Genomic DNA, 8,009 nt, shown 5'->3' with positions numbered 1-8,009 from the left:
TGCCACTGAAGTGGAAATCAAGACACAGCCTTGACTATGGCACTGCTGGGATTCATTCCAAGAATTCGCCACTCCAAGTTCAAGCACAGCTCTTCGGGGCTCCCTACCACCAGCCTTTGGCCATGCTGAGAACTGGCCATCTAATCCTTTGTGTCCCGCCTCTTTGCCAGTGTCTGACCTAGGACAATACTCTGCCTCTCACCCCAAGTTGATTTTGTTTCCTTAATAGCTGCTTGTGAGGGGCTTTGTCAACAGCTATTTAAAGTCCAAATCAATGACATTAGTTGGGTCTCCCTCTCCAGGAACTCTAGTAGATTGAAGAGGTGCAGTATTTCCTTTACGGAGCTGGGCTGGTTTGTCCCTGTGGGATCGCGTTCATCTAGGCCTTTCAGAATTCCATTTCATTACAGTTTTAACCAGTGTTCCTGGCACTGTGGGAGGATTCTCTGCTCAGTAGTTCTCCTCATGTGAACCTCACTTGCCCCGGTGTGAAATGGGAATAACACTGATTCCCCACACAGACTACGCTTGCAATGTTTCTGTAGTGCTCAGTTACTGCAATGACAAGACAGAAACACAATAACCCTTAACTCTGCCTTCGCAGGGCCCCTCTAGCACTCAGAGGGGGCGTTATCTTCTGGGCCCTTTCACAGTTTTGTCTTTTTTTCTGAGACATCCAACTGTGGTGTATTGAAAATTGTATTAAAATTGTAGATTGTTACTTTAAATTTTAGGTTTTTTTCTTGGGCCTGCTTGCAGGCCAGGGGGTTCTATAAGGAAGTGTGCAATTGGAGTTGGTCTGCAAAGAACCAGCCTAGTGTAAAGTAGAGTGAGTTGGGCCTCTCTATTTTAGGGAGCAGCCTGCTTTGTCTCTTCCCAGTTTGGGTTCTTCTGTGTTATTGTTCTGATTCTAAGAAATTAAGTCATGTTATGTTGCAACCTTCCGGGCAAGAGGATTTGATGTTTTTCTCTAACTTCTCTGTGTGTAGGCGGTGCTATGTTCTGTGCCTATGAAGGGGCTAGTTTGTGGTGGCTTTTGCGATACAAATGCTGAAAACAAATCCTTCACTTGTAGAGGTCTGTGATCTACTTTGGGTTCTAGCTGCCTCTTGGGAACAGCCATGCTCGAGACAGGTCATTGGTGAGGGCTCCTAGACTTTAACATCTCCGCTTCAAACATCTCTGTTTTTTCTCCCACACGTCCTAGGGCAGCATCACATCCCTTAGACCGTGTTACAAGCACATTGCATTTGCTGAGCTGGAGTACGGGAGCAATTGTGTAAACAGAGCATTGCCCAATCCCATGATGCACTGGTGACCTTTCCAGTGGTAGCATTTATTGTGCAAACAGCTGTTTACTATGGAATCTGTAATGTCTTTGTTTACTTGATATGCGTTAGTGGCACATTACTCATTGCCCATGCAGCACCCCGCCACAAACAACTGCTGTGTCTGCCTCTCCAAACCCATCAGGCTGAGGCCTGCACACCTCTGCTCCCTGGGCCCTGTGTGCAGGGGGAGCCGATGCCTCCACCTCCTCCAGAATCTCACATCAGCTCCCCTTCTCTCTGGGGTGTGGGTGGGGGTGGGGCGGAGGGCATCCCGCTGACCTGAGGTCCCGAGCCCAGGCATCACAAGAGAAATAATGCCCAGCTCAACTCATATTGTGTCTTCTCTAGCTGGAGAACATGTGAGCACCAGTATGCCAACTGGCAGTATAGGCTGGAAAGAGTCCCGCTGACTCACTGGGCTTTGGTTCAGGCACATAGTGACCAGTCTGCTGACTGATACATTGGCCAGTATCCAGTGTGTTGGTTGATACTGTGATCATGACAGTTTCTAGCTTGGGTTATGCTTATTTCTGAAACCCTCTCCTCTCCTCTCCTCTCCTCCAGAAGGGGTTGCATTGCTCTGCGGGCGTGAAGCCACTGTTGCTCTGGACAGTATGAAGCCTGCAACACTTGCCTCCAGGTTGCTCCCTAGGAAATGCAACAGACCATGCCCCTTTCGGTGTGTATTGCTCGCTTCCCAGACCCCCTGGTCAGAGAGCTCTCGCTGGCCGGGCGAAATTCACTGGGGAGACACCGGCACTTCATCACAACAGTAGAGTTTGAGTTAAAGGGAGCAGGAGGCCAAAGCAAACCCCTTGGCTAGCCCTGTGCCAGTGCGTAGCCATTGTCACTGCACCCAGTTTCCCCTCACTGTAAATGTTAACGGTGAACGTGCCCCATCCAGAGGGACTTGGTGGACTAAAGATAAATACTCGTGGGGTTTGCCAAACCCCACTGGGGGGGTGGAACCTACCCCGTGGGGGGAAGGGGGGAGGAGGCAGCACAAGGCCCTAGCCCCACGGGTTGTGGTGGGACTTAAATGGTGGCTAGCTGAGTGAGAGGCTTTTCCACTTTCCTCACTGTGAGGGAGCAGGGAGCATTGTCTGCTCTGGTGGGTGGCTCCCTGGGAGAGAGGCTGAGTCCCCTTTGTGCTGCACTGATCTATCTCTTAAAAAGAAAAGGAGGACTCGTGGCACCTTAGAGACTAACCAATTTATTTGAGCATGAGCTTTCGTGAGCTACAGCTCACTTCATCGGATGCATGTGAGCTGTAGCTCACAAAAGCTTATGCTCAAATAAATTGGTTAGTCTCTAAGGTGCCACAAGTCCTCCTTTTCTTTTTGCGAATACAGACTAACACGGCTGTTACTCTGAAACCTGATCTGTCTCTTGTCTTTCAAGAGTGAGAGCTCCGGGCCCTGCTGGAAAGCAGCCTGCAACCAGTAACCAGAGCGACTGCTCCGTGCTATCTTGCTCAGCTCCTGCTGGCTTCCACTCTCTAGGGCTGAGTGTTTATGGAACTGTTACCCCAGGCAGGGGGCTCCGTGGGGCTGAGCCAGGGAGATAAGGCTGGAGCTATCAGATGCTTATCTCCTGCCAGAGGAAGACCCGGTCTGGGCACCAGCAATCCTGCCCTACAGTCACTTGCCTCGCTTGTTTCCTCCCTGATGATTTGCTTTGCATCCCACCCATTAGCAAGGGAACATCACAGCCTAGGCTAGGGCTTCAATCACTTGAGCTCCCTCCACCGCCCATCCCACCAAAAATCCATTCCCTGCTATTATCAGTTTAGCCCAGGTGCTAGACTGGCAGATGGAGTTTAGGGATGGGATTATAAATAAACCTTCCAGTAAATAACACTTCCCCAACCCAGCTTTGCTGCTGCCTCTCACAGCAGTGGCTTTATTTTGATAGGGCCAAGCAGGTTCTGTGCCTATAAGACGGGATTGCCCTAGCAGCTGCTGCTGGACCCTGCTGCAAAAACTGTATGATAGCTAACAGCAGCGGGACTGAGCCACTCCCATCAGCTGTGGGACTGGCATGGAGCTGTCCCCAGGGCTCCTGGAATGAAGAGCATTTCCAAAATAAAACCCTCCTCCCAGAATTCAGCAGTTGGTCCCAATCCCTGAACACCAATCATTTAGTGCATGGTGCACTTGGGGAAGTCAGGTCTGCAGAGATGGTGTCTCCTCCATCTGAATTCCACAGGTCATGCCTTGCCTGAGTAGTCCCTTACATGGACACCGGCTCACATCTGAAGCCAAATTTAAATGGCAACTGCCCTGGCTTCCTGTGCTTTTGGGAGCTGTTTGCTGTCACTTTGTTAGGGCCCAGCTTAAAAAATGCAGAGCCATTCCAGAACGGGCGCCTTTCAAATCAGGATCTTTACTGCACCGTGATATAGACACGTGCCATGGTCCTGGTGGAATTCTCTGGGTTTAGAATGGGCACTACCATGGCAAATGTAATTGCTCCAAGATGGGAAATCCCAAGCTCCCCTCAGCACCTGTTCTATGTGCTGATTGTCCAGCCATATTAATGAGAGTGAGTCAAGCCCAGTGCACAAATCTCAGCTTGTAGGGGTTAAAATTTTCAAATGTAATGTTGGAATCATAGAATCATAGGGCTGGAAGGGACTGTGAGAGGTCGTCTAGTCCAGTCCCTGCACTCAAGGCAGGACTAAGTATAATGAGCATCAGAAGCTTTTAGTCCTTACAGTGCGGACTCTGGACCCTTGAGCGCATGCATTCCAATAAAGTCTTTCATTACATGCCTTGCTAAACATTTAAAAACACACAGACAGCATTGTACAGCAAAGGTCCAGTAATCTGCTGTAAGATGGAGTGTTCTAGGATCATCAGTGTAGTCTCTTGTTATACGGGAGGATTCACACAACACCGAGCATTGTTACGTACTGCTTGGCAAGGATTTACCTGACTGACAGATGTCATTGTTAGTAGTTTTGACTGGTGATAGTATTTACTTTGAGGTAAAACCTGGAGGCTTAAGCCCCATTGTGCTAGGTGTGGTACATAACAAAAAGACAGGTTTCAGAGGAACAGCCGTGTTAGTCTGTATTCGCAAAAAGAAAAGGAGGACTTGTGGCACCTTAGAGACTAACCAATTTATTTGAGCATGAGCTTTCGTGAGCTACAGCTCACTTCATCGGATGCATACCGTGGAAACTGCAGCAGACTTTATATACACACAGAGAATATGAAACAATACCTCCTCCCACCCCACTGTCCTGCTGGTAATAGCTTATCTAAAGTGATCAACAGGTGGGCCATTTCCAGCACAAATCCAGGTTTTCTCACCCTCCACCCCCCACACAAATTCACTCTCCTGCTGGTGCTAGCCCATCCAAAGTGACAACTCTTTGCATAATCAAGTCGGGCTATTTCCTGCATAGATCAAGGTTTTCTCACATCCCCCCCACCCCCATACACACACAAACTCACTCTCCTGCTGGTAATAGCTCATCTAAACTGACCACTCTCCAAGTTTAAATCCAAGTTAAACCAGAACAGCTGGGGGGGGGGGTAGGAAAAAACAAGAGGAAACAGGCTACCTTGCATAATGACTTAGCCACTCCCAGTCTCTATTTAAGCCTAAATTAATAGTATCCAATTTGCAAATGAATTCCAATTCAGCAGTTTCTCGCTGGAGTCTGGATTTGAAGTTTTTTTGTTTTAAGATAGCGACCTTCATGTCTGTGATTGCGTGACCAGAGAGATTGAAGTGTTCTCCGACTGGTTTATGAATGTTATAATTCTTGACATCTGATTTGTGTCCATTTATTCTTTTACGTAGAGACTGTCCAGTTTGACCAATGTACATGGCAGAGGGGCATTGCTGGCACATGATGGCATATATCACATTGGTGGATGTGCAGGTGAACGAGCCTCTGATAGTGTGGCTGATGTTATTAGGCCCTGTGATGGTGTCCCCTGAATAGATATGTGGGCACAATTGGCAACGGGCTTTGTTGCAAGGATAAGTTCCTGGGTTAGTGGTTCTGTTGTGTGGTATGTGGTTGTTGGTGAGTATTTGCTTCAGGTTGCGGGGCTGTCTGTAGGCAAGGACTGGCCTGTCTCCCAAGACTTGTGAGAGTGTTGGGTCATCCTTTAGGATAGGTTGTAGATCCTTAATAATGCGTTGGAGGGGTTTTAGTTGGGGGCTGAAGGTGACCACTAGTGGCGTTCTGTTATTTTCTTTGTTAGGTCTGTCCTGTAGTAGGTAACTTCTGGGAACTCTTCTGGCTCTATCAATCTGTTTCTTTACTTCTGCAGGTGGGTATTGTAGTTGTAAGAAAGCTTGACAGAGATCTTGTAGGTGTTTGTCTCTGTCTGAGGGGTTGGAGCAAATGCGGTTGTATTGCAGAGCTTGGCTGTAGACGATGGATCGTGTGGTGTGGTCAGGGTGAAAGCTGGAGGCATGCAGGTAGGAATAGCGGTCAGTAGGTTTCCGGTATAGGGTGGTGTTTATGTGGCCATTGTTTATTAGCACTGTAGTGTCCAGGAAGTGGATCTCTTGTGTGGACTGGACCAGGCTGAGGTTGGTGGTGGGATGGAAATTGTTGAAGTCGTGGTGGAATTCCTCAAGGGCTTCTTTTCCATGGGTCCAGATGATGAAGATGTCATCAATATAGCGCAAGTAGAGTAGGGGCTTTAGGGGACGAGAGCTGAGGAAGCGTTGTTCTAAATCAGCCATAAAAATGTTGGCATACTGTGGGGCCATGCGGGTACCCATAGCAGTGCCGCTGATCTGAAGGTATACATTGTCCCCAAATGTGAAATAGTTATGGGTAAGGACAAAGTCACAAAGTTCAGCCACCAGGTTAGCCGTGACATTATCGGGGATAGTGTTCTTGACGGCTTGTCGTCCATCTTTGTGTGGAATGTTGGTGTAGAGGGCTTCTACATCCATAGTAGCCAGGATGGTGTTATCAGGAAGATCACCGATGGATTGAAGTTTCCTCAGGAAGTCAGTGGTGTCTCGAAGGTAGCTGGGAGTGCTGGTAGCGTAGGGCCTGAGGAGGGAGTCTCCATAGCCAGACAATCCTGCTGTCAGGGTGCCAATGCCTGAGATGATGGGGCGCCCAGGATTTCCAGGTTTATGGATCTTGGGTAGTAGATAGAATATCCCAGGTCGGGGTTCCAGGGGTGTGTCTGTGCGGATTTGATCTTGTGCTTTTCCAGGAAGTTTCTTGAGCAAATGCTGTAGTTGCTTTTGGTAACTCTCAGTGGGATCATAGGGTAATGGCTTGTAGAAACTCGTGTTGGAGAGCTGCCGAGCAGCCTCTTGTTCATATTCCGACCTATTCATGATGACAACAGCACCTCCTTTGTCAGCCTTTTTGATTATGATGTCAGAGTTGTTTCTGAGGCTGTGGATGGCATTGCGTTCCGCATGGCTGAGGTTATGGGGCAAGTGATGCTGCTTTTCCACAATTTCAGCCCGTGCACGTCGGCGGAAGCACTCTATGTAGAAGTCCAGTCTGCTGTTTCGACCTTCAGGAGGAGTCCATCTAGAATCCCTCTTTCTGTAGTGTTGGCAGGGAGACCTCTGTGGATTAGTATGTTGTTCAGAGGTATTTTGGAAATATTCCTTGAGACGGAGACGTCGAAAATAGGATTCTAGGTCACCACAGAACTGTATCTTGTTCGTGGGGGTGGAGGGGCAGAAGGAGAGGCCCCGAGACAGAACAGCTGCTTCTGCTGGGCTGAGAGTATAGTTGGATAGGTTAACAATATTGCTAGGTGGGGTGAGGGAACCATTGCTGTGGCCCCTTGTAGCATGTAGTAGTTTAGAAAGTTTACTGTCTTTTTTCTTTTGTAGAGAAGCAAAGTGTGCGTTGTAAATGGCTTGTCTAGTTTTAGTAAAATCCAGCCACGAGGAAGTTTGTGTGGAAGGTTGGTTCTTTATGAGAGTATCCATTTTTGAGAGCTCATTCTTAATCTTTCCCTGTTTGCTGTAGAGGATCTTGATCAGGTGATTCCGCAGTTTCTTTGAGAGCGTGAGGCACAAGCTGTCAGCATAGTCTGTGTGGTATGTAGATTGTAATGGATTTTTGACCTTCAGTCCTTTTGGTACGATGTCCATCTGTTTGAATTTGGAAAGGAAGATGATGTCTGTCTGTATCTGTACAAGTTTCTTCATGCAGTTGATAGATTTCCACTCCATACGGCTAAATGCAGTGCCTTGCATAATGACAGGTTTCAGAGGAACAGCCGTGTTAGTCTGTATTCGCAAAAAGAAAAGGAGTGTGTGGGGGGTGGAGGGTGAGAAAACCTGGATTTGTGCTGGAAATGGCCCACCTGTTGATCACTTTAGATAAGCTATTACCAGCAGGACAGTGGGGTGGGAGGAGGTATTGTTTCATATTCTCTGTGTGTATATAAAGTCTGCTGCAGTTTCCACGGTAAACATCTGATGAAGTGAGCTGTAGCTCACGAAAGCTCATGCTCAAATAAATTGGTTAGTCTCTAAGGTGCCACAAGTACTCCTTTTCTTTTAACAAAAAGACAGTCCCCACCCCAGTACAAGTGCAATGAGGGCTGGAATCTCGACAACACGTGTATAGCTGTGGGGAGTGTGGGCATGCTGCCCAGGGTTAGACGCATGGGAGAGGGGCACCTCGTGATGTCTGTTTGGGGGAGAACCAGGATACTTTGG

This window comes from Caretta caretta, chromosome 19 (genome assembly GCF_965140235.1).
Source record: "Caretta caretta isolate rCarCar2 chromosome 19, rCarCar1.hap1, whole genome shotgun sequence".
Lineage (NCBI taxonomy): Eukaryota > Metazoa > Chordata > Testudines > Cheloniidae > Caretta > Caretta caretta.
Note: the sequence above shows the minus strand (reverse complement) of the source record.